The 25,360-nt window shown below is 40.9% G+C and overlaps 1 pseudogene across 1 annotated transcript in view; it reads right to left on the reverse strand.

Annotated features, from left to right (window-relative positions):
• Window positions 1–14,874: 14,874 nt before the first annotated feature.
• The window catches only part of LOC149322646 (sterol O-acyltransferase 2-like), a 30,337-nt pseudogene continuing 19,851 nt past the window's right edge, over window positions 14,875–25,360 (reverse strand). The window contains exons 14-16 of the transcript XR_016281762.1: window positions 19,914–19,943; window positions 19,426–19,565; window positions 14,875–15,331 (exon numbers count right to left, since the gene is read on the reverse strand). The product of XR_016281762.1 is annotated as a sterol O-acyltransferase 2-like (transcript). The remainder of the gene's footprint in view (window positions 15,332–19,425; window positions 19,566–19,913; window positions 19,944–25,360) is intronic.

The following is a 25,360-nucleotide window of genomic DNA, read 5'->3' on the forward strand; positions in this document are numbered from 1 at the left end:
ACTCCTCTCTGAGCCTGGATGCCCTTAACTCAGCAATGGCCAGGAGTGCATTTCCACATCTTAAACATATGTGCCATTTTTGTCCGTTTCTTGAGACGTCAGATCTGCCTGGACTCCTCTCTGAGCCTGGATGCCCTTAACTCAGCAGTGGCCAGAAGTGCATTTGCACATCTTAAACGTATGTGCCATTTTTGTCCGTTCCTGGAGATGTCAGATCTGCCTGGACTCCACTCTGAGCCTGGATGCGCAGGTCTCAGTAGTGGACAGGAGTGCATTTGCACATCTTAAACATATGTGCCATCTGCGTCCATTCCTTGAGATGTCAGATCTGGCTACAGTGACACATGCCTTGATTACATCCCATTTGGACTACTACAATGCAAACTGGGGCTGCCTTTGGAAACTGTCTGAAGACTTCACTGGGTTCAAAACACTGCAGCCAGAATGCTTACCAGTGCCAGTTACAGGGAGCATATAACTGTCTTATTAAAACAGCTCCACTGGCTGCCTGTTTGTTTCCAGGCACAATTCAAAGTGCTAGTCATGGCGTATAAAGCCCTAACTGGCTTGGGTTCAGACTATTTGAGAGACCATATGAACCTACAAGAGCCCTAAGATCTGCAGGAGAAGGCTTTCTCTCGCTCCCATCAAGACCAGAGGCTTGCCTGATGTGGACGCGAGAGAGAGCCTTCTCGGGAGCTGCTCCAGTCCTCTGGAATAAGAAGGCCCTTCCTTCGGCTGGACCCCTCCCTCCTGGCCTTTCACCGCCAAGGAATAACAGTTTTATGTCTTTTTATGCTTTCAGCACATAAGGCATAGCTGGGTGCTTTTATGGAGCAGGTGGGTTGTTAGTCAATTTTTAACTTGTGTATCATATTTTATGTAATTTTATATATGGACGTTGTAAGTGTTTGAATTTTCTAACAATTTTAAAGGTTTTATCTATGGCGCGTTACAGATGCGCCGAAGGGGTGTGCTAGGGTTAGGAAGGGGCGTATTAGGGTTGAGAAGGGGCGTCCCTTCCGGATGTTCCTCAACCCTAGTACGGACTGAGTCCATACAAAATGACAGCACCCGTCCACACGGGGGCCGCCATTTTGACGTCGTGGACACATAGTGTCCAGACGCCGTGAGTGCGTGACTAGTGCCTCGCAGTGCCACTTCCAGGGCACAGAAAGAAGCACCATTTTGGTGCTTCTTTCTTGCTGCGTCCGGGAACCACGTGGTTTGGCCACTGCGGTTCCTGGACGCAGCAACCGGCGGTGGCGGCAGACCGCCGCTTTTAGGTGGTCTGTAACGGGCCTATGAGTTGCCTTGCATCCTTCCGGGGAGAAAGGCAGGATATAAATAAAATAAAGAAATAAAATAAATAAAATACATGGGGGGGGGGGGAAGAGAGATAAGAATGCAAATGCAATTCAGAGAAAACTATCTCCATTAGCCTTAGTATGAGCAAGGAGTAAGATTCGAGCCCAGATGGGAAATAAGAGATGAGGAGAGGCCAAGAGATGCAGCTTCCTTTGCAACACATCTGGACCAGGAACTAACACAATTCTCTTGTGTTTAAGGGGATCTAAGCCCTCCTAAAATACTATAACCCTCCTCTATAACTTAAGGGCAAGCCACCAAGCTCTGCTAGATAAGGGGCTTTCCAGCAACAGCAGAAATATAAATACAAATACCGATAAAGTCTTAAGCCTAACTTAGCTCATCCTAACTGTAGTAGATAATATGAACCACAGCAGAAAGCAACAGACACTTAAGGTAAACCAAACCACAGCAGAAATCAAAATTTCCTTTGAAAAAAACCAAAGTATTGTCTGCCATCCATTTTCCTTCCTTCCTTCCTTCTATAATTAAAGCCTTAAAGCACTTGTTAATCCAAACTGTAGTAGATAATACTAACTATAGCAGAAATCAACAGACACTTGGTAAAGCAAAGCACTGATACAGATCCCACTGATTCATTCTGGGAGGGACTTGCCGTTGAATTGAACCTAAATTGGTGGATACTGGCTTCACAGAAATACACACAAACCACACTGGGGAAAATCGCAGTGGTTTTTGTGCGTTCTCTCTAGAAAAGTAAGCCTGAGAGAATGAGAACATTTGCTCTTTAAAAACTCGACTGTTTCCGCATACTCACTTTTTGCAACCTGAAAAGAGTTGTGAGACATTGCAGAGACCTCATTCCTAGCATCCTTACTTCCTTTAAGAAACATCATAGAGCTTTGTCTTGTGAGGGATCTCTCCTTAAAACATTGTTGTTGGTATTTATGCTATTGAAAAACAGAAAAAAGGGCTTACCTGGTCATCCAGCCACAATTTCCGGAAATGGTTGTGTGGATTCTTCATAGGAGCTGCTGGAATGTCAAAAAAGGAGAGAAGCCCCCCATTCACAAATACATACAACATACAAAAGCATTCCCTTGTTATTCCTCGTCTGGAAAGAGAGAATAGAGGATTCACCTGTTCTTGGGTCCCTTGAAGCCTGAAGCTCTTGCGTCTGAGACAGTTTCTGCTCCTCCGGATCTGGGAAAAGCAGCCACCAGACCCCAGTGCTCCCCCGTCCCTCCCAATAACCCCAAAGACCTTCTCTGGATCCTGGAGAGAAGGCTTTGCTTTGAGGGTCAACTCTTCCAAACCAGGAAAGCAGGGGACCCTCCCCCCGCGACACACAACAACATGAAAGCAATGCAGTGAAGAAGGTTACACAGGGATGAAATGCAAAGTGAATGAGGGATCAAATGCAAAGGGGACTTGCTGGCATGTGGACCAAGACATTAAAGGCTTCAGCGCCCCCCTCCCATCATTGTCAAAGAGAATTTTACCAAAACACAGCATTTCAAGTCACACATTTCCTGCACAATTGTTGATGTGAAATCCCTGCAAAGGAAGACATTAGAACAAGGTCCCCAAATGCATCCAAAGCCCAATCGCGGCAACGTCTCGGAGGGTCACTCACTGTCCAGTTGTCTTCGCCCACAAAGACTGGCACCCAGAGACTGGCACAGGGATTGGCATCCGTCCCAAAGAGGCAGAATTTGCTCCGCAGCAGAAAGGACCCTGCAAGGCCAGCAAAGGATGCCCAATATCACTCTTTTGCTGCCAGGGAATCCCAGACCAAGAGAGAGCTCAAACTCTGGCCATTACTATAGGGCTTAATACTGAGTGGCCGAAATGGAAATGGACTCCAGCTGAATCCATTTTCTGCCTCACCTGCTGAGCATTTATAAGGCTACCTGTCTTTTGAGACTCACACTCTCTATTAGCTTGTTTTCTTTCATATTATGGTTTGTCTTTTGTTGTTGTTTTTGTGTGCCTCTAAGCCATTTATGAGTTACAGCGACGCTTAAGCAATTCTATCCTAAGGTTTTCTTGGCAAGTTCCTCCAGAGGAGACTGGCAGTTGGGTAGAGACAGCCTAGATCCTTCCGCCTTCGTTGTGCGCATCACAATGGTGCAGAAAAGTAGTCCCTGGAAGCCTTGGGCCAATGGAGGGAAAAGGGTTGCTGACCATTGAGAGATACTTGCTGGAGAAGTGCCTATTTCTCTGGGCCTCAACAGACAGGCCAAAATAAAGCTGCTTTGGGTCACTTTGGAGGTATGCTCTTTAAATGATGCATGCGTCCTAAGAGGCCAGAAGCTGTGCTGAAGCTACGCTGAAGTCCTTTTGCCTCCTTTCCCACTCACTCACCTAGACCCTGTTGTTGTTGTTGTTGTTGTTGTTGTGTGTCCTCTAGTCCTTTCTGCCTCCTGGCCACCCTCTCATGGGGTTTCCTTGGCAAGGTTTGTTCAGAGGAGGCTTGCCATGGCTTTCTTTTGAGGCTGAGAGAGTGTGATGCCCTCACCCAGTGGGTTTCCATGGCCAAGCTGGGATTTGAAACCAGAGTCATAGTCCAACACTCAAACAACTAGTCCACACTGGCTCCAACAATCCACTTTAAGAGCTTGGTCTTCTTCCCAGATGTCTTCACTGCAAAAGAAGGCACTACAAAATGGAAGACATTCAAGAAAAAGGAAGGGCAGGACTCAAGAAAAGCTCCAAACACTCCTAGAAATGTAAATGCATGCTTTTTAGTCATGCTCAAGATGGAGGATGTTTTAGAATAGCTCCTGGACAGAAGGTTGGAATGGAGGACATGTCCTGGAAGAGGAGGAGGTCTGCCCTGCCCTGAAGCGAATCTACCATAGGGTTTTCTTGGCAATATGAGTTCAGAGAAGCTTTGCCATGGTCTTCCTCTGAGGCTGAGAGAGTGTGCCTTGCCCACTCTTGGTGGTTGTGCCTACTATGTGTCTTTTCTTTCTCACCCTGGAGCCACTCCCATCCTTTTTTCATAGGCTGCATCTACACTGCAGAAGTAATGCAATTTGACACCGCTTTAACTGCTCTGGCTCCATGCTATGGAATCCTGGGATTTGGATTTTTGGAGGAGAATTTGCCTTCTCAGTCAGAGAGCAGTGGAGCCACAACAAACTACAAATCCCAGGGCTCCATAGCATGGAACCAGCAAGATGACCAGATGTCCTCTTTTTCTGGGGCCTATCTTACATTTCAGTCTTCTGTCCAGGAGTAATTCCAAAAATGGCCCTTTTGAGCATCACTAAGAATCATGACTTTATATTTATATGAGGGGTTTCAGCTTGTACTTGGTCATGTCCTCCATTTTACTTGAAAGTCCTACATTTTGCAGTGCCTTGTCCTCCTTTGCAGTTAGGACATTTGGTCACTGTGGGAGCCAAGGGCAGCTAAAGTGGTATCAAACTGCATTAATTCTCCAGTGTGGCAGCAGCCCTGGTCCTTTCATCTGGTGACCCTACTAGTTTTCTTCTCTTTCCTGTGACACCCTTTTCTGCCCCTTGGGTGAAGATGTTTAGTTTTTAGGGGTCATAGAAGGACCACTACTACCCCATAAATTCATGGGGATAGGATCTAGATTTTTCCACATCATTAGAATGAATAATGCTTCCAGCTTGCAAAAGGAATATGTGTGCATTAGTCTCCATTCCAAATATCACAGCAATAAATTAGTCTTTATCCTGTAAAAATTAATTGGTTTTTTGACTAATTCTCAATACTTTGACCAAAGATTGGAACCTAAGTTTTATGTCATGTTTAGTTTTAACAAACGAAACAGCGAAAATCAAGGAGTGAAAATAATTATGAGGGGCGACAGGGGAGCCAAAATATTTCTTGCCTAGGGTGGCCAAATACCTTGAGCCGGCCCTGACAGGACCCCATTCCCTTTCTGAATTTTGAATTGATTTCTTTTTAACCAGGGTTGTTAACTTATCCATTTCTCTTAGTTCCCATACATTCTGTAACCATTCATCCACTGTAGGTATCTTTTCTATTTCCCAATTGTTGCCAATTCATAACCTTGCAGCTCAGATGTTCACTTTTGCAAAGTCCTTGCTGTTTTGCACACTCTTTAGCCTTTAGCACTTGTGGGATTCCCATATGGAATTTGTAGTTTTTTACAAGGCCTTTAGCGGTTTCTGCCAAAGACCACCAGAGGCTTCACCAGACTCCCAGGACTTCTGCAGGATGGCCCTTGGAGTCCCTTCTGTTTAGAATGTGCAGCCGCTGCAGGTTCAGTCACAGAAGAGAGATGGTTTAAACCAGTACTGAATTAGTAGTAGGGGGTTAGTAGTGGAGGAATTGCAATAATGTAGATATTTGTAAATGCTCATACCTGTTACTGTACCCCATACTATGAATTGACTACTGGCTTACTACTAGTTTACTACTGGTTTACTAACACTTTACTACAGATTTACTAGCAGTTTACTAATGGTTTGCTACTAGTTTACTAAAAGTTTGCTACAAGTTTTACCACTTCTCTGTAATGGCTAATATTGCATGACTTTTCTTAATGTCAACTCACCCTGTGGAAATAAAGCAGTTTGACACCAGTTTAAGTGCCGTGGCACCATCCTATGTGCAAATCCTCAGATGTTCACTTTTGCAAAATCTTTGCTATTTTGCAAAATCTTTAGCCTTTAGCGCTTGTGGGATTCCCATATGGGATTTGTAGTTTTCACAAGATCTTTAGCCATCTCACCAAACTCCCAGGATTTCTGTAGGAAGTCCTTGAAGTTCAGTCCTTTAGTATTTATTTCAGGATACTTCCAGGCAGTCTTTGCAGCACAATTAAACAGAAATATCAGAGCATACCTTCATAGGCCCTTACCACACAGAGCACAGAAGTAGGGTCAGTTCGCATTGGTCGATGCGTATTTGCGTCATATCACATCATTCATTCACACTCGCGCTCTCTGAATACGCTTTGCCGATTCGTATTCGCGTCATATTGCATCGTTCATTCACACCTGGGCAGCCTTCCGAATCGAGGTTTTGCGTATCGGCCAGTGCGTATTCAGGCAAAGGGAGGCAAGTGCAGATTGGATAACCACACCAGCCCAATACAATGTGTATTGGCCGATGCACATCGGCAGCTTTGCGCATGCTCTGTGGGGCTCTGAACGGGGGCAACATTTTTAACTTCTGGGGTGAAGAATGAGGTCACTGTTTAGCGCGTAATATCGCGAGAATTGCTGCCTTTAGCCACTCACGAAAGGGGTATACACAATCTGTATGTGTGTGTGTGTGTATGTATATAAATATATATGCACACACATAAATACATACATACTTATGTATATACATACATACTTATATATATACGCATAGTGGTACAGCCAAAAGTGAGATGCCTTTTTTATGTGTACACACACATTTGTCTGTATGAGTGTTTATACACACACACACACAGATATACACACATATAAACATAGTGGTACAGCCAAAAGTGTGATGCCTTTTTTATGTGTACACACACATTTGTTTGTATGAGTGTTAATATATATATATACACACACACACACACACACACACATATATATACACACACAAACACACACATATATATACAAAAACACACTTGCCACAGCCAAAAGTGTGATGCCGTATTTATATGTGTACACACACATCTGTCTGCTTGAGTGTTTATATATATATGTGTGTGTGTGTATATATACACACACACACACAGATATACACACATATACACATAATGGTACTGCCAAAAGTGTGAAGCCGTATTTATATGTGTACACACACAGCTGTGTGTGTGTGTGTATATATACATACATACATACATATACATATACACACACACGCATATATACACACACACACACACACACACACAAACTGTGGAGCAGCCAAAAGTGTAATGCTGCATGTATATGCTTACACACACATCTTTGTGTGTGTGTGTGTGTGTGTGTGTACACACACACACACACACACACACAAGCTGTGGAGCAGCCGAAAGTGTAAAGCTGCATGTATATACTTACACACACATCTTACATATATACACACATACACATATACATACCCCCCCCCCCCGACACAAAAGGTTTCTGCTTTATCTCGTTCAGTGGAAATATCGCTCCCCAGCCCCGGCGGTTGTCCTGAAAGGGGAAAGGGCCAACAGAAGGAGATGGGGAAAATTCCAGCGCAGCATCATGGGAGATTTGTAACCGATGGTCTTCAGGAGAACCAGCGGATTGGATGTACACACCAGCCAAAGCAGCAGAGGTTCCGCACTGGCCATCAATACGGATCCCACCAATCCACTAATTTTGCGCACTCGCAAAACAGAGGAGCCGGCTGCCTTCAGTTCGGAACCCAGCCGCGAATACGCATTGGCCAAAGCGTATTCAAGTTATATCGCATTGGTCAATACGTATTCTGAGCTCACAGGTGTGGAACACCAATGCAATATAACGCGAATACGCATCGACCAATGCGAACTGCCCCTACTTCTGTGCTCAGAAAATCCCTATGTGGAAAGGTCCATAGAATCAACAGTCTTAAATAGCAGAGTCTTCCTAATTCAGTTACAAGCCCATCAGCCAGCCATATAGCCATTACATCAGAGCTAAGAGCTGCCTAGTCTAACCTCCTGCCATGCAGAATTTGTGCATCTGAAGGACTCCTGAAAATTTTCAATCTGAACTTTGTTTACAGAACTCCAAACACAAAGGCTCTCGATTCCACTCTCAAACAGCTCTTACACTGACAGGATAAATTATTCGGATTTAGCGGGTGTGTGGTATGTTTTCAATTGAACTTGCTTGTGTAGTGATAGTCTTAATCAGTTGTTGGTCGACAAGTCAAAAAAATGTAGGACATGTCCTACAAATGAAGTATGACCCAAAATGGAGGACATGTCCTACAAATGTAGGACAACCTGGATGTTCAGCCCATCCAGGTGATTCCAGGCAACCTGAGTGCCCATCCATCACGAATGCTGTGACACCTTGCATATCATCAGAGGTTGGACTGGATGGCCCTTGCCTTTTCTTCCAACTCTCCTATTCTAGAATGCCAGCCATACAATTCACACAATCTTAGAGATGGAAAAAATTCCAAGAGCCTCCTAGTCTAATCTCTTGAAATGCAGAATGTGTTCACCTAAATGACTCTTGATAATTGTCCACCCTAACTCTGTTGAAAGACTTCCAACGACGGAGAGTCCACCACTATCCAAGACAATTGATTCCCCTCTCAAACAGCTTTTACACTGATAGGATCAATTATTTGGCTTGTAGTGGGTGCATTTTCAATCGAAATTGCTTGTGTAGTGATAGGCTTGATCAGTTCTCGGTCTACAAGTGTGAAAACGTAGGATATGACTTACAAATGAAGGCTCACCCAGAAATGGAGGACATGTCCTACACATGTAGGATACCTTGGATGTTCAGCCCATCTCATGAAAGTGTTTAAATATTTCAAGGGATGTTCCATTGACAATTGAACAAGCTTGGTCTTTTATTCTGTAAAAACTAGGACAATGAGCAATGGTCTCAACCAACAGGAAAAGAGATTCTACTATGGTGTACGTCCTGATGAGAGAGGTTGGACAATGGAAGAAGCTTTCTTTGAATGTGGCAGAGTGCTTTCACTGTGACTCGCTACATGACATGACATGGTTGAACAATGGACCTTACTGTCTCTACCAGCTCTCTCATTCTAGAATGCCAGCCACAGGATCACACAATCTTAGCGATGGAAGAGACAACTAGAGCTGCCTAGACTAAGTTCCTGCCATGCAGAATGTGTGCATCTCAATGACTCCTGAAAAATTTACACCTGAACTCTGTTTACAGAAGTCCGAAGATGAAGACTCCACCACCGTCCAAGACAATCGATTCCACTCTCAAACAGGTCTAACATTGATAGAATACATTATTTGGCTTGTAGTGAATGTGTTGTAATTTGAAATTGCTTGTGTAGTGATGGGCTTGATCAATTCTGGGTCTACAAGTGTAAAAATGTAGGATATAACCTCCAAATGAAGGGTGACCTACAAATGTATGACACCCTAGATGTTCAGCCCATCTAACCAAAATGTTTTTACAGATTTCAAGGGATGTCCCATAGATAAGCATGCAAGCTTGCTTTTTCTTGGTCCAGAAACTAGGAAACCAAGAAATGGACTCAACAGTTAGAGAAAAAGATTCAATCTAACCATTATGATAAGCTCCTTGATGTGAAGAGATCTTGAACAATTGAAGATGTTTTCTTCGAGCATGGCAGACTATCCTTCTTTCCAGGTGATTTTAGGGAGCCTGGGTGCCCATTGATTGGGGTTGGACTGGATGGCCCTTTCATTCTGAAGGACCCCTGATAATTGTCCATCCTAACTCTATTGAAGGATCTCAAATGACGGAGAGTCCACCACTGTCCAAGACCATCTATTTCACTCTCAAACAGCTCTTAAATTTATAGAATGAATTGTTTGGCTTGAAGTGGGTGTGTTTTAAATTTTTCGTGTAGTGATAGGCTTGATCAATTTGGGGTTCAAAAGTGTAAAAATGTAGGCTATGCCCTCCAAAAGAAGGGTGACCTGGAAATGGAGGACATGTCCTACAAATGTAAGATAATAATAACAACTTATGAAACGGAGGTACTCGTGATAGGTAACCCCAATCCGGGTATGGAGATAAATTTGCCAGTTCTAGATGGGGTTACACTTCCCTTGAAAGACTGTGTCCGCAGCTTGGGGGTGTTCCTGGATTCGTCACTTCAACTGTCTTCTCAGATTGATGCGACAGCCAGGAGTGCCTGTTATCAGCTTCGGCTGATACGCCAGTTGCACCCCTACCTGGAGCAGCGGGACCTAGAAACGGTCATACATGCTCTAGTAACCTCTTGCCTTGATTTCTGCAATGCGCTCTACATGGGGCAACCTTTGTGCCATGTTCGGAAGCTCCAATTGATACAAAACATGGCAGCCAAACTGGTCGCCAGAAAACCCAAGTTTGACCATATTACACGTATTTTAAAATCATTACATTGGCTGCCTATTAGCTTCCGGGCACAGTACAAGGTGTCGGTTATCACCTCTAAAGCCCTACTTGGCCTGGGTCCAGTCTACTTGAAGGAACACAGCCTCCCATACAATCCTTCCCGTACTCTCCGATCCTCCTCACCTTCCCACTCAGGCCCTCCGTTCTGATAGTCAAGGTCGGCTGTCTCAGCCCAGGATTTTCTCTGCCCCATCTTGGATTCGCCCCTTTTCACTTGCTGCCCCTCAGTCCTGAAACCTTCTTCCACTGCAAGCAAGGGCCATCACTTCTTTAACCAGCTTCAAAACGGAGTTGAAGACCATCCTGTTCAGAGAAGCGTTCCCAGGCATTGCATGATTATCATTTGCTATTTGATGTTCTTTTTTGTTGCCTGTTTTATTGAACCATTTCCTGTATTGCTATTATATGTATTATCCTATTATTTTTTAGATTGTACGCCATAGGCAGGTTTACTCATATATTTATTGTTTTTATGTACAGTGCTGTGCAAATCTACTGCGCTATATAAATAAAGAATAATAATCACTCTATCGCAGCAACTGCTGTATAAATTTGGGAAAGATCTCATTGGGCTATTGTGGCCGGCCCATTAATTAATTGCCCTAGAGAGACCCTCCTTGGCTACAGTGGTTACATAGGTGTATGTGTTTCTATGCATCAAGAACTCATACGCACAGCAGCACACATATATATGAGTGTGTCTATATGTGTATATGAGTTCTTGATGCATAGAAACACACACATATGTAACCATACACACACATACCCACACATATATATTAGTGTGTCTATATATGTACGCGAGTTGTTGATGCACAGAAACACACTCCAATCTCACCATACACACACACACACACACACACACACTGCTTTCAGTGTTAGTCTAAGGTGGGTTACAGACCGCCAAAAAGCGGCGCTCTGCTGCTGCTGGCAGTTGCTGCGTCCAGGAACCGCAGCAGCCAAACCGCGCAGTTCCCGGACGCAGCAAAGAAGAAGCGCCAAGAAGAAGCGGCGTCACATCCGGGGTGTGATGTGCGGATGCTATGCGTCCGATACATCAAAATGGCAGCACTCGTGTGTATAGGGTGCCGCCATTATTACGCCCCCATCATGTGCTAGGGGTGAGGCCGGTATGGACACTAGGTCCTCGGCCAACCCCTAGCACGTGACGGGGAAGCCGCAAAGGCCCATTTGTAACGGGCCTAAATATATATCTAAATATACACACATATATTTACTTAGATTAGATATATGTGTACATATATGCGTGCGTGGATGTATTCATGTTTGCAGGTGTTTGACTGAGTTTATGTGGTACTGCGTCTGTGTATTTGTTAGTCAAAATCAAAGATGCAGTGTAAAAGAGGAACACACATGCATACACACATGCAAACTCCAACACAAATATGATATGTTCCATTATTTATTTGAAAATGTTTGTATACATACATATATGAATAGATATATTTATATATGTTTCTATATATGTGTGTGTGTGTATAAACATATGTACTTATATATGCATGTGTACTTGTATGCAAAATAATTATTTATGTAGACACAAAGCCACACACACACACACCAGCACATATGTACATATCTATCTATCTATCTATCTATCTATCTATCTATCTATCTAATGTACATATACGTATACACATGTACCTATATACCTGTGTGTGTGTGCGTGTATGCACATGAACACACACACACACACAGTTAGTCAAATATATGAAACCTGAGTAGTGTTTTCTGCTTCCCCACATAGCACCAGGAGGAAGAGATGAGGAGCAACCCCCCCAATACTGATGCTCCACCTCCAGGATCTGTAAGTATACTGCTAATAGCTAATAGGTAAATTACCTTTTCTGTGGAGGGCAGAGAAAACTTGTACATTTAAATTGATATAATGATTTGTCTTCATTTTTCTCTTCTTGTAGGGAATGAAGTCCTGGAGCAGCTTCAAAATCTCTTTACATATTTTAAGGGATGTCCCATTGACAATCAAGCAAGCTTGCTTTTTCCTGTTCCACAAACTATGACACGAAAAATGGACTCAACAGACAGGAAAAAAGATTCATCCTAACCATTATGATGAACTTGCTGATGGCCAGAGATGTTGGACAATGGGAGATGCCTTCTTCAACCCCAGTAGAGTATCCTTTCCAGGTGATGTCAGACAGCCTGGGTATCCATCTATCTGGAATGCTTTCACTATGACACCTTCCTTGACATAATGGATGGGCCTTGGAATGGATGGCCCTTGCCTTCTCTTCCAACTCTCTCATTCTAGAATGCCAGCCATACAAACCCACAATCTTAGAGATGGAAAAGATGCCAAGAGCTGGCTAGTCTAACCTCCTGCACTGCAGAATGTTTGCACCTCAACAACTCCTGATAATTGTCCATCCCAACTCTTTTGAAAGACTTCCAATGATGGAAAGTCCAAGACTCTCCAAGACATATCGAGTCCACTCTCAAACAACTCTGACACTTATAGGATAAATTGTTTGGCTACGAGTGGTTCTGTTTTAAGTTGAAATTACATGTATAGGGATTTGTTTGATCAATTCAAGGTCTAGAAGTATATGGTACGATAAAGCTAAAACAAATTAAGAATTCAATTTACATGGCATAAGGAAACCATTATTAATTGTTTGGAATAAATATAAGAGCTATTTTTAAAATAAGATTCCAAAGTGGACATCTAACCAGGAAGCATTCCACAAGAAAGAACACACATCCAAAGCAATTTGGACTCGATATGAAGATATCTTGATAAGAACACAGGAAGGATATTCAATTAAATTAAGAGAGGAAATTCAACAAGAAAAACAAGAAACAAATTGGCTCCGATACTTGCAAATCTGAGAAGCTTTTGAAAAAGATATGGAAATGTAAGGAATAGAAATTGGAAATGAAAGAATCTGACAAAATAATAAGGGAAGGAGATAACTGAATAAGAAAATTTATAAAATTTTAATAGAGATAGAGAGAAGAGAAGAAACTATCAAAACTAATATGGTTAAGTGGATTGAAAATATCGGGCATGAAATACCCTGAATAAGTTGGGAGAATACGTGGAAGAACAATTTAAAATTTACAAAGTGCAATAATTGGAAAGAAAATGATTTTAAAATATTTTTCAGATGGTACATGTGCCCAACTAGATTAGCAAAGATGAAAAAACACAATAAAAGTAACTGTTCAAAATGTAATGACAAAATGGGTACTTTATACCATATGTGATGGCATTGCAAAAAAGTCAAAAAAAGTATGGGGAAATATACATAAAATTATAAAAGAAACATTGCAGAAAAACATCTCATTAAAACCAGAACTCTTTCTACTAAATATACAAAGAAGATATAGAATTTAAGGATAAATCAGTGTTGGAAAAAAAAGTTAGAAATAATAAGTTAGAATGAAGGTTAAATACTGTAAAGTAAATGTAAAATAAGTTTAAGAAAGAAAGATGTATAGATAGTAAAAAAAGGAATTATTGTTTGATTGTTTTTATTGTGTATCAAAATTACAATAGAAAAAGGTCTAGAAGTGTAAAAATGTAAAATATACCGTTCAAATGAAGGGTGACCTGAAAATGGAGGACATGTCCTACAAATGTAAAATGCCTAGATGTTCAGCCCATCTAAACAAAATGTCTTTATGTATTTCAAGGGATGTCCCATTGACAATCAAACAAGCTTGCTTTTTCCTGCTCCACAAACTAGGAAACCAAACAATAAACTCAACAGACAGGAAAAAACATCCAACCTAACCTTTCCAACTTTCTGATGGGTAGAGATCTTGGAGAATAGAAGATGCTTTCTTTGAGCCTGGCAGAATATTCTTCTTTCCAGGTGATTTCAGGTAGCCAGGGTGCCCATGCGTCAGGAACACTTGCACTGTGACATCTTACATGACATAATGGGTTTGGAATGTATGGCCCTTGCCTTCTCTTCCAACAGTCTCATTCTAGAATATGAGCCATCCAATAACACAATCTTAGAGCTGGAAGAGATGCCTAGTCTAAGCTGTTACACTGATAAGGATGAATTGTTTGGCTTGAAGTGGGTGTGTATTAAATTGATGTTGCTTGTGTAGTGATGGGCTTGACCAATTTTGCATTTACAAGTATAAAAATGTAGGATATGACTTCCAAATGAATGGTGACCTGAAAATGGAGGACATGTCCTACAAATGTAGAATGCCCTGATCTCCAGCCCGTCTCATCAAAATGTCTTTACATATTTGAAGGGATGTCCCATTGACAATAGTGCAAGCTTGCTTTTCCTTACCCACAAACCAGGACACCGTCCCTGTACTGGGAGGAAGGCAGGAAATAATAATAATAATAATAATAATAATAATAATAATAATAATAGACACAGAATTGCCAAATCTGGGTTTCTTTGGCAATATATTTATTTATGTATGTATTAAAAACCAAATACACAATCCAGATCAACTGGGTAGGCTGATGCTGTACACATTGCATACAGTTGTTCTGCATGCATGGCCACATATGCTAAGAGCAAATAATGAGGGAACTTTCTAACTTGCAAACATTTCCACAATCAGCAACATGCATGGCCTTTAAAAAATAAATTACAGTCATGCACCTCTCTCTGATCCAGACTAAGACCGTGGCATGGGAGGGGAGGAGGATTTATCCTATGACCTCCAGTATAGTGCTAGTTCATGTCCCCATCTTTTCAATTCAGTTTTCTATACACTGAATGGAGGAAGCGCCAGAAGAAATACAGAGGAATTCATCAGGACCAGGGACAAGATGTTCTTTCCAAAAAGCAGAAAGAGGGATGCAGGGTGCCTTTTTGAGTAATGCAGGAATGGGTGGGGAGGAGATTGCCATGGTCAGCTGTGGAGGTTGTGGGCTATGAATAGCAGGACCAGAATCGCGGGATCACTCTTGTCCAGAATGTCCTCTGAAAGAAAGAAGGAAAAACAGCAAGGACAAGAGAGGGAAAAATCACTCATGAGACAAAAAGGCATCTAGGAAGTCAAATAATATCTGGGTGCAGATAATGGCAAGGTTGGGCACAGGAGATGAGCACATAAAATACCATTTTCCATTTAATTGCCTTTGCCAGGCAGGAGACCTCTAGATGTTGTAAACCTCAGCTCCCACAACCCCTTACTGACAGCCATAAAAAGTGGAGCTACTGGGTGCTGCAGTCAAAAATATTGTCAGGCTAGGGAAGGCTACATTGTAATATACCCAGGACATTCAGGAAAGTTATAGGCAGTGCAAGCGGATTCTAGAATTTGCATGATTTTAAGTTTTTTCCTTTTTAAAACAGTCCACTGTGAGTGCCTTGCCCATGGCCCTCTCAAAGTTTTGGAGCCAGTTCTGGGTTGTCCAGACTTAAAAGTGAGGACTATCAATTGCAGTTAAGACATGATGGCCACGTAGAAAATCACATGTTACAGGAAGAATGCTACTGAATACCAGTTGCTGCCGAGAAACTGGAATGTAGGACACCTTTAGCATTCATATTCTGCCTTTGGAATATGAAAGCAAGAAGCAACAGCTTAGCTACCATGGGAAGCAGGTTGCTCCAGTTAGATGGACTTATACTCATCAGAGTCTTTAAAATCAACCCTGACCATCTTTCCTGAATTGTTGAAATTAAGTTTGTAGATTCAGGGTATTTGTGGTTAGAAAAAGCGTTACTTACTAAAATGCAGTGCAAATAATGGAGCAATAATAGTATTAGAAGGACAACTTGGTGGTGATTTAGGACGATATCACATGACGGGTTTTGCAGCTCCAATCCGAAGTCACTCCTGGTCCAACCATGCAAATTCACGTTAAAATGTGATAGATTATCAGACATGATTGCTTTCTATGGGGAGTACTTCCGAGCCAGATCCAAAGTCAATCCAAAGTGACTCCTGATTTTTGTGAATTCGGTAACAAGCGAATTCACAAAAATTGTTTCCAAGACCACTTCGATTTCAATCCGAATTGGTCTGGTGTGGAATGCAACTTTGCTTCTGTCCTGGTACACTCCCCCAAACTTCCAAAGTGGCAAATTTCCCATGATGCAATTTTGCTCCATTTGTTTCCAGTACTCTTTCAAGAACGGAGGATGCATAATATTTCTTTAAAAATAATAATAATTTCTTTCCTGCCTCTCCTCAAAGCTGGAGGCAGGGAACCCAAAGGAGAACAAGGCACCCTGCCTCCAGCCTAGGAGAGAGGCAGGAAAGAAATTTCTGCACTCCTCCAAAATGGGTCTCCTTCAGATCCAAAGGATTTACTTCCAAGTAAAGCTAAGCTTCTACACTGATTATTTTACAGTAAAAGAAATTGTTATTATTATTATTAATAATAATAAGAATAAGAAGAATTCCTTAATAATAATAATAAATGGATAGGGGCTCTGACACGGAGGATAGATGTAGATGTGGCTGAAATGGATGGGGGCTCTGACACGGAGGACCCATTTGGATTTGGCTGCCAGGGATGGGAAAATAGAAGGGAAGAAGAAACGTGAAGCTGTCATTCACGTGAGGCTATCATTCATGTGAAAATGGAACCAGGAAGTGGCCCCCTTCTTCACCTCGGCAGTGCAAAGGTTCATGATGCGTTCACAGCCCCACTAAGCATGCACAAGGGTGCCAATTCGAATTGGTGACTCCGCGTGGTATGTACTGGTGTGATAATTTATTTTGCACTCGCTTCGCTTTGCCTCAGGAATGACCACAATTCATTGGTCTTTCTTTGCATAGGTCATGAAAACTATGGTGTGCTGTTAAAGATATGAGTGTGCTACAACATTTTATTGTCCAGATGCATAACCTTTAATCAGGACAAGAGACAACTCTCAGGACAGAATGAGGAAAACCAGAATGGTTTCTAGTTGGCAAGGCTGTATTTTATCACCTTATTTGTTTAACTTGTACACTGAACATATCATAGGTAAAGCAGAATTAGACTCAGAGGAAAGAGGTATGAAAACTGGAGGAAGGAACATGAACAACATAAGATATGTAGATGTCACCGTACTACTAAAAGAAAACAGCAAAGACTTGGAATAATTACCGAAGAAAGTCAAGGAAGAAAGTGCAAAGGCTGGTTAACAGTTGAACATTAAGATGTTAACATTAACATCTTTTGTCTTCCAAGGTGAAATTTTGCCTGATTTTTTCTTAAAATTAGCTTTCCTTTTAATTGTAAGAAGCAGGGGCAACTGAAAATAATGCCAAAATTCATATCAATATGTATCCATAGAGTGGATATTCCATAGTCCTAATGGGTTTTGAACTTGCCTATATAGGAACATGCATGTACAATAGGCTCTCAATATTTGCTGGGGTTAGGGTGTACAAGATCCCTTGAAAGTGAAAAAAACTGCAAATAAAAAAACACTACTTTTTTTTTAATCTGAGAGACCACTTCTCTAGGAAACTCTAATAATAATAATAATAATAATATGTTTTATTTATATACCGCTATTCCAAAGATCATAGCGGTGAACAGCAAGTAAGCTAATTAGCAAGTAAGCTAATTTGCCCCCAACAGTCTGGGTACTCATTTTAGCGACCTCGGAAGGATGCAAGCCTGAGTCGAGCTCTAGGTCCTCCAGTGCAACAATATAGTCAACATCTGCCAAAAGTTGACCATATAATCATGCCGGAGAACCTACAAATGGCTAGAGATGTGTTTTCTCTAGTAATCTTAAATTCCTCCATAGCAATTCTGTGGTCAATTTCCAGCAGAATTTCTCTGGAGGGATTCCTAGAGAGAACATATTAATCAAATCCACAAATAATCAAAACTGTAAAAGTAAAAACCGTAAATGTCGGGGGGGAACGGACTGTAATTTGGATTCCAACAGCACACATCAAGCTGCCATTGGTTGCAACCAATCTTAACAGAGGAGTCAACTCCCACTAAAAGTTACTATAAAGTGTTCTCTTATTTATTTATATTTATGAAATGCCCTATTTGTGAGATTATGGGAGAAGTATGTGAGTAGTAGGACTTGCCCATGTCTTACTTTGTTCATATCACACAGAGAGACAGGTTGTATCCACGCTGCAGAACTAATCCAGGTTAGAATCATAGAATCATAGATTTGGAAGAGACCACAAGGACAATTCAGTCCAACCTCCTGCCATGCAGGAACTCTCAATCAAAGCATACCTGACAGATGGCCACCCAGCCTCTGTTTAAAGACCTCCAAGGAAGGAGACACTACTTTAACTTCCATGGCTCAGTGCTGTGGAATTATAGGAATTGAAAATCTGTGAGAGATTTAGCCTTCTCTGTCGGAGAACTCTAGTAGTACAACAGCAAGGAGTGACCATATAACACCAATACTGAAGTCACTTCACTGGCTGCCTATCAGTTTCCGGGCACAGTACAAGGTGTTGGTTATCACCTTTAAAGCCCTACATGGCTTGGGCCCAACCTCTCTAAGGGATCGCCTGCTTCCATATAATCCGCCCCGTACACTCAGGTCCTCTGGGAGGAATTTATTACAGCCCTTAAAGACCAGGTTGACTGCGACCTCCCAGAGGACATTCTCTGCAGCCGCTACCAACTTATGGAATGGCCTGCCGGACGAGATCCGTCAAATTACCAATCTAGAGAGCTTTAAAAAGGCCATTAAGACGGATTTCTTCCGGCAAGCCTTCCCGGAATAAAATGCTCAGCCACAAATAAGACTTCCCATCCAGTGAACTCTGCCCATGATGATTTTTATTTAGCTTAGTCGGTTTTAATATGTAGTTTTTAATCTTACATTGTTTAACCTTTTTAAGGTGAGGTATTATGTATATATGGATGTATTTTAACCTGTTGTACGCCGCTTTGATTGCCTGGCAAAAAACGGGATAGAAATAAAATTTTTATTTTACTTTATTTAGTAACACAGTACAATTCCCAAATTTCCACAGCATTGAGCCATGACAGTTAAAGTGGTGTGAACCTGGATTAGTTCTGCAGTGCAGATACAGCCCTAGGAAACATTTGGTTTGAAATACAGGGAGAGAGAATTTGTATGCTCACCTTCTGGACTGGACAGTGGATTTGGGCATACCACTCTATGGACTGTATGCTGAACTGAAATGCTAGACCCAGCAGGAAGGATGTCCAGAATAAGATGTTCCAGTTGGGACTTCTGTTCTTGTAACTGCAGGCAATGCTCCCTGTGAAGACGAATGGTGTGGTATTAGATGTGTATAATCCAGACTACACTGGACCAAAGGAACTGCTGTACCATCTGCTTTTGATAGCTATTCCACAGTCCCTCTTGATTTCCATGTCCTGGAAATATAATAATCCCTATTTCATGAAGCACCATCCATCCATCACTAGTTAGAATTGAAACTAACTTCAGTTATCTTAAGGAAAGTCATATCCATCTGAGGGAAACACCTAGGAAAAATTTGCTTACAAGCAGTGCAGGCAGACAGTAAGAAAGGAGTGGGGAATCTTTGGCTTTCCCATATGTTTTGGACTACAACTCTTAATATATTGTCATTGGGCATACTCACTGGAGCTTCTGGAGTGGAAATCCAAAACACCTAAAGGGCCAGAAAATGGGAAAATAAGTGGTCAAAGGGAATGAAATTTACATTATGTTATGATTTTATTTGTAAAATGTACACATGTGTTTATTTAAATAAAACTGTTCTAATTTGAACAATATTATTTCCTTATAACATGTTAAAATATGAATATAGATGAAGATGTGAATGAAAATATGCACACTAAATAATATTTTTATTAATATATTATGACAAATTGGGGGGGGGACATGCGCATGTAGCTGTTAAGGGGGGGGTCCCAAGGGCAAAAAGTCTGAGTAATACTAGTCTAGTAGTACTAAAATGTATAAAGGAGTATCCAATGTTTGTTGGAAATGCGAGCAACATGAAAGGACGTTTTATCATATGTGGTGGATATGTGAAAAAGCAGAGGATTTTGAAGCTTAATATGCAATTAAAACCAGAATTGTTTCATGGGCCAAAACTCTTGGATACCCAATAGAATTAGAGAGGCGGGAAAAGGTATGGATTAAAAGGGTTAAAATACACAATATCTCAGAATCTTAGGGAAAATTTCTATATATTTTTTTACCAATGGTATCTTAAATAAATAATAAATAATAAAACTTTTATTTATATCCCACCTCTCTGTTGATAACAATCGAGGCGGCTTACAAGTTAAAATTTACATACAATCCCATATCCCCACTGTACTGCACCAGTAAACTAATAGGCAGCCAGTGAAGCGATTTTAGAATAGGTATTATCCAATCACTTCTGGTTTTACCAGTAATCAACCTGGCTGCCATTTTCTGAACTAATTGAAATTTGCGAACTAAGCACAAGGGTAGCCCCATGTAGAGTGCATTACAGAAATCGAGTTGTGAGGTTACCAGTGCATGTACTACAGTTTCTAGGTCCCCCACTTCCAGGAAAGGACGCAGCTGGCATATCAGCTGAAGCCAATAACAGCTGCTCCTGCCCATTTACTTGATTTGTCATCTGGAGCGACGAATTTAGGAGCACCCCCAGACTGTGAACACAGTCCTTTGAGGAGAGTGTGATCCCATCTAGGACTGGAGGTTGTATCACAATACCTGAATTAGGGGCTCCTACTGTAAGTACCTCCGTTTTGTCTGGATTCAGCTTCAGTCTGCTTTTCCTTATTCAGTCCATTACTGCTCTAAGACAATAATTGAAAGGAGAGACGCCATCTGAAGTCAAAGCTGTAGACATGGAGAAATATATCTGGGTGTCATCAGCATATCGATAACACCTCGCCCCATGTCTCCAAATGATTTCTCTCAGTGGCTTCATATATATATATTAAATAGCATCGGGGATAGGATGGCGCCTTGAGGGATGCCACAATTAAGTTCTTTTTTTGCTGAACCACTGTCCCTGAGCATCACCCTCCGGAATCTGCCCAAGAGGAAGGAACGGAACCACTGTAATGCAGAGCCTCCTATTCCTAACTCTTTCAGGCGTTCCAAGAGGATGTCACGATCAATTGTGTCCAAAGCCACTGAGAGGTCTAAGAGCACCAACAGGGTCACACTTCCCCTGTCGATGCCTAGACTAAGGACATCAGCTAAGGCAACCATGGCAGTCTCAACTCCATATCCTATCCTAAAGACGGTTTGAAATGGATCAAGATTATCAGTTTCATCCAAGACAACCTGGAGCTGAAGTGCTCTCTTGATCACTTTGCTCAAAAATGGTAGATGGGACACTGGCCTATAGTTGTTCATATTCAGAGGGTCCAGGATACACCTGACAAGATATCGAGAATATATAAAACCAAAAACAACCTTTGCTGGAAATGTGGTAAAGAACTGGATACACTGTACCATTGTTTATGGATGTGCAAACTAGTCAAAAACTATTAGGCAAAGGTGAGTGAAACTATTAACTCTATCCTTCGGCAAAGGTTGCAAGTCCACCCAGAGATATTTTTGTTGAATATGTGGGACGATAATTTGGACAAGAAGTTTGGTAAAATTCTTTTCTATTTGATTACCACTGCAGAAATTTCATTGGTGGGAAAATGGAAATCCAAAAGTATTCCATGTTTAAGGGAATGGAAGATTAAATTGTATGATGCAATTGAAATGGATGTTTTAATGCAATTCTTAAGATCTAAAAATATGAGGAAAGAAAAAGATGAATGGGCACCAATTCTGCATTGGTTAGAAAAAGAATGGGGGAAAGTAGCAACAATTAGCTTTTAAGAATTAATAAGAGAACAATATAAAAGAGAAAGGAAAAATATAATTAACTGTTAACAAAATTAGTATTAGGGATTGGAGAGAAATGGATTAAAGAAGGAAGTGAGGACACTTGTAAGAGTAGCACTAATTGAAAAGGAAGATTTGTTTTAACGCAGTCATAGTTTTTGTAGTTAAATAGTAAAATGATATGCATGAAAGAGGAATATGAGAAAAGAGATATAAACAAGGTTGTATAGACAATGGTAACATAGAAATACGAGATGTAGTATTTAGACATATGATAGCAAAATAAGAAGATGATCACAAAGGGTTCACAATCTAAGAAAGTATTGTTTGTCTCAAAATTGAAATAATAATCATTTTGTGAAATACATTTAAGAAGGCCACTGGTAAACAGTTTACAATTCCAGTTAGTAGAAGAAGAAAGTTCTGGATGAGTGGTATGAAAGAAGATGAGTGTCAAGGAAATGGTATAGGTTGGATATGTCAGGGATGATGGGAGTTGTAGCTCTTCACCTCTGGCTCGAACTCACCACCTTGTTACGCACCGGCGCTGACCAGTTTTGGCCAGTGGTTAAAGCTTTGCTCTAAAGCAGCAGAGTTACAGAGAATAGGCTGAAGACCCTGACAAACTCTCCAAGCCTTCTCACTCTTGCTTCCACAGAAGTCTTCTCACTTCTTCGGGATCCAGCTGGCTCTTGTATCTTCACTCAAGACACCAGACAACTCAGTAGTCTTATATAAAAGATCTACTTTATTCTACTATATACAGCTCCAAAACTATCCAACACAATTCCAATACTCCACAACTACTACCCACAAAATACATTAGGAATCATAGTCATTATTATAGTCCTTGTATAATACCACCCACTCTTGTCAGTATCCACCCAGTGGGCGTGTACATCCACTCTCATTGGTTCTCTTGTTTCTACCCAGAATTAATGATTTCATCATCTCAGCCTTGACCACTTAACAATTCTCAGGTGTGTTCAATTATCCAGTTTGCATTTCTGTCCTTGGCATTCAGGACTTGCTAATTCCATTACCTTCTACACCTGTGTGGCTCTTACTTTGCTTCTGCTGAGTCACCCTGACTCTCACATACAAGTTTTATTTCATTCACTGTATATCCCATGCTGCTTTTTCCTTAACAATCCCCTCCGAAATAAAATATTGTATGTGGCTTACAATGTCATTCTAACCATTTGTGTCAATCTTTCATGTTTTTCTACTGTTAGTGCTTTTGTAAACAAATCTGCTATGTTATTTTGTGTTTCTATGTACCTCAACTCTATTTCACCTTTTTGAACCATGTCTCTCACATTTTGGTATCTTACACCCACATATTTGGTTCTGTTCTTCAAACTTTCTGTTTCAGCCATCGCTATGCATGATTGCGAGTCTTCTTGAATTTCAACAGGTACTCTGAAATTTTCGTTTAAGTCATTTAACAATTGTTCAAGCCATTGTACCTCGTTCACAATTTCGTTCAAAGCTGCAAATTCTGCCTCAGTTGTGCTCAACGCTACGTTTGTTTGTTTTCTGCTTCTCCATACTATTGGACTTTCACTGTACTTGATGATCATTCCTGTAACTGATTTCTTGTCTCCTAATTCTGACGCAAATGAACTGTCTACAAAACAATCTAAATCTGCATTACTGCTTCTGATGATTAACTTTTTGTCTATAGTCCCTTTCAAATATCTTAACAAATGTTTTACAGCTGTCCAATCCTCAACCTTAGGATCACAAAGTCTTCTAGATAAAACGTTAATGGCATACGAAATGTCTGGTCTAGTGTGGCAAGAAATGGATTGTAAAGATCCTATGATGCTCCTGAAAAATGTCTTGTCCTCAAAATCTCTGGTTGTTGGCTCAGATACAAAACCAGTTGTCATTGGAGCTCTAACTATCTTAGCATTCTGTAGACCACACTTTTCAATCAAGTTCTCTATCTTCTTTCTCTGGCTTAGTAAACAATGTCCTTCTTGTGTCCATTCAACATTAATGCCTAAATAAGACTTCAACAAACCTAAATCTTTTAAAACAAACTTTTCTGACAATTCTCTCTTTACTGACTCAATTTCCTGTTTTGACTTTGCTGCCACGCACAAGTCATCCACATAAATCACCAACACTATGTCTCCTTTTGTATACACACAAGCATCTGCTACGCTTCTCTTGTATCCTAACTTAACTAACTCGTCATTAATGCACAAATTCCAAGCTCTGGCACTCTGTTTTAAACCATACAATGCCTTCTTCAATCTATAAACCTTCTGACTTCCATTCTCTTCAAAACCTTGTGGCTGTTCCATAAAAATTTCTTCATCCAAATTTGCATTTAAATAAGCTGTTTCAAAATCAAAATGTTCAACAACTAAATTCCTTCTTGCTGCTACAGCTAACACCATTCTCAAACTTTCTGGCTGTTGGAGAATAAGTCTTGTCAAAATTCTCATACTGCTGCTGTGCAAAACCCTTAGCTACCAATCTTGCTTTGTACTTAATGCTTCCATCAGGCATTTCCTTTCTCTTATACACCCATTTACAACCAATAACTTTCTTATCTCTGGGTCTATCCACAACTTCAAACACATTTTTGTTCACCAAGCAACTAAATTCACTATCCATTGCTTCACACCATCTTTCTTGTTCTTCCCTAGAAAACGTTTCTAACTCTTCAAAACTCTCAGGCTCTTCTGCAACTGTACAAGCTCTTGCCTGTGTCACAACAAACCTATCTGGTGACTTTCTAACTCTGTGACTACGCCTGGGTATGAAGGGCAAATGGAATCGAAAAGGGTGTGTGAAGGTAGTTTGGTAGTTCTAAATGAGAAGATGGAGTGGGAAGAGTTTGTTAAGGAGGAGTGATAGGTGTTAAATCCAGGAAATTAATCTTTTTTAAATTAATAAATTTAAACAATAAAAGAGGATGAAAATATAGGAAAATTTTGGAAGGAGGTTCAAGAAGGAAGGGAAAGCAAAGAAGACGTGAATCAGAGATGGAATGTAAGAAAGATATCAATATCAAAATCAATACATAAGAAACACTCTTCTTTATCCAAGAACTGTTCTGTAGTTATGACTCGACGATAGGTCTTGTATGGAATTTAACAATTGTTGGATGATATGGATGTATGATGATATGGATGTATTATTTCACATTTTAAATTGTTTAATAAACTTTATAATTTAAAAAAAAAACTAGAACTGTTT

Source organism: Sceloporus occidentalis, unplaced genomic scaffold (genome assembly GCF_023333645.1).
Source record: "Sceloporus occidentalis isolate IW3139 unplaced genomic scaffold, rSceOcc1.0.p SCAF_1, whole genome shotgun sequence".
In the NCBI taxonomy this organism is placed as follows: Eukaryota; Metazoa; Chordata; class Lepidosauria; order Squamata; family Phrynosomatidae; genus Sceloporus; species Sceloporus occidentalis.